At 41.0% G+C, this 2558-nt stretch overlaps 1 protein-coding gene and 1 non-coding gene across 3 annotated transcripts in view; both read left to right on the top strand.

Annotated features, from left to right (window-relative positions):
- The window catches only part of LOC121122237 (BTB/POZ domain-containing protein 3), a 529811-nt gene that overhangs the window by 164987 nt on the left and 362266 nt on the right, over positions 1 to 2558 (top strand). The gene's annotated exons all lie outside the window — the stretch shown is intronic.
- On the top strand, positions 395 to 2199 carry LOC121122302 (small subunit ribosomal RNA). Its single transcript, XR_005865781.1, has one exon. It is a non-coding gene; the product is annotated as a small subunit ribosomal RNA (ribosomal RNA).

Genomic DNA, 2558 nt, shown 5'->3' with positions numbered 1-2558 from the left:
ACATAAAGATGGGGGTATTCAATGTTTTAACGTTGTCTTCTTAACCTGTTTTGAAATCTCTTTTTCCCTTCAAAATACTCTCTCATGTTTTACTTGTTTTTTTTACGTCCATTTCACGAGGAGTGGAGTCTAATATTTTAGGCTATTTAGCTCCAATGGTTGTTAAAAAATAAGTTTGAAGGCTTTGTTATCTAACGAAGTGAAATAATATCTCGATAAAGAATGTTTTTAAATTAAAAGTCTTGATGTTTTTTAAACTTTGTCTTTTTGAATAGGGTTTATTTTTGTTTCCTTTGTATGTTATCATATGGGGGGAATGAATAGAATCTGAACGGTCAATGTAGTATGAAATATTCGTATTTGATATGAAATTGATTTTTCTAAAAAGAAAAGTTACCTGGTTGATCCTGCCAGTAGTCATATGCTTGTCTCAAAGATTAAGCCATGCATGTCTAAGTACAAGCCTAATTAAGGTGAAACCGCGAATGGCTCATTAAATCACACCTAATATACTGGATATTCTCAGTTACTTGGATAACTGCGGTAATTCTGGAGCTAATACATGCGAAAAAATCCCGAACTTACGTGAGGGATGCTTTTATTAGATCAAAACCAATTTAAAAACTTGGTGACTCTGAATAACATTTGCAGATCGCATGGCTTTACGCCGGCGACGTATCCTTCTAAGGTGTGCCCATCAACTGTCGACTGTGGCATAGACGCCCACAGTGGTTTTGACGGGTAACGGGGAATCAGGGTTCGATTCCGGAGAGGGAGCCTGAGAAACGGCTACCACTTCTAAGGGAGGCAGCAGGCACGCAAATTACCCAATGGTCGAAGACCGAGGTAGTGACGAAAAATAACGAAGCCGGACTCATCCGAGGCCCGGTTATCGGAATGAGTACACTTTAAATCCTTTAACGAGGAACAATTGGAGGGCAAGTCTGGTGCCAGCAGCCGCGGTAATTCCAGCTCCAATAGCGTATATTAAAGTTGTTGCGGTCAAAAAGCTCGTAGTTGGATTTCGGTGAGTAAGGAGGGGTTCATCTTGTTTGATGTAACTGCTGTCTTGTCTCGCGTTTTTCGACAGAGGTTTCGATGGTGCCTTTCAAAGGGTGTCTCGGGATACTGTCGGGTTTACTTTGAAAAAATTAGAGTGCTCAAAGCAGGCTTTTAAAAGCTTGAATATTAGTGCATGGAATAATGAAATAGGAAGTCGTTTCTATTTTGTTGGTTTTCGGAAATCGACTTAATGATTAATAGGGACAGTCGGGGGCATTAGTATTCAGACGACAGAGGTGAAATTCTTGGACCGTCTGAAGACTAACTACTGCGAAAGCATTTGCCAAGAATGTTTTCATTAATCAAGAACGAAAGTTAGAGGTTCGAAGGCGATCAGATACCGCCCTAGTTCTAACCATAAACGATGCCAGCTAGCGATCCGCAGTTGTTTATTTTTACGACTCTGCGGGAAGCTTCCGGGAAACCAAAGCTTTTGGGTTCCGGGGGAAGTATGGTTGCAAAGCTGAAACTTAAAGGAATTGACGGAAGGGCACCACCAGGAGTGGAGCCTGCGGCTTAATTTGACTCAACACGGGAAATCTCACCAGGCCCGGACACTGGAAGGATTGACAGATTGAGAGCTCTTTCTCGATTCGGTGGGTGGTGGTGCATGGCCGTTCTTAGTTGGTGGAGTGATTTGTCTGGTTAATTCCGATAACGAACGAGACTCTGTCCTGCTAAATAGAGTTAACGTCATTTTTTTTGCGTTAACTTTTCTTCTTAGAGGGACTGGTGGCGTCTAGCCACACGAGATTGAGCAATAACAGGTCTGTGATGCCCTTAGATGTTCTGGGCTGCACGCGCGCTACACTGAAGGGATCAGCGTGTTTTCCCTGGCCGAGAGGTTCGGGTAACCCGTTGAACCCCCTTCGTGGTAGGGATCGGGGCTTGCAATTATTCCCCGTGAACCAGGAATTCCCAGTAAGCGTAAGTCATAAGCTTACGTTGATTACGTCCCTGCCCTTTGTACACACCGCCCGTCGCTACTACCGATTGAACGTTTTAGTGAGGTATTTGGATCGAACCTCTGGAGGGCAACCTCTCAGTGTTGTTCGAGAAGACTCCCAAACTTGAGCGTTTAGAGGAAGTAAAAGTCGTAACAAGGTTTCCGTAGGTGAACCTGCGGAAGGATCATTAACGAGTTTTCATTTTTATTAAATGAAAAATTCAAAAAACAGCAAGGTTCTTCATTGATTATTTTTTTTCAATGAAAAACTAAGCAATCTAGCCTTCAATGATCTGAGTGTCATTGTTAAATCGGCAAAAAAATTCGAATGATTAATAGTGTTGAGGTGCAGTGTTGAAATTTACTGCATAAGTAGGATTCGCCTCATCTTGCTCCCTGAATTTTTCGAATTTCAGTTCTAATAAGTTTTTGTTTTTTTGCTTCGTTTTTTCTTTTTCTTTTAAATTGAAATAAATGAAGTATAACCGTCATATTTCTTATTTACTTCTTATTTTTTATATTATTAATTTTAATATGAAAATGAACGAAG

The sequence above is a fragment of the Lepeophtheirus salmonis genome, chromosome 7 (genome assembly GCF_016086655.4).
Source record: "Lepeophtheirus salmonis chromosome 7, UVic_Lsal_1.4, whole genome shotgun sequence".
Classification (NCBI taxonomy): domain Eukaryota; kingdom Metazoa; phylum Arthropoda; class Copepoda; order Siphonostomatoida; family Caligidae; genus Lepeophtheirus; species Lepeophtheirus salmonis.
The sequence above is the reverse complement of the archived record's forward strand: the minus strand, read 5'-3'. Positions and strand labels throughout refer to the sequence as shown.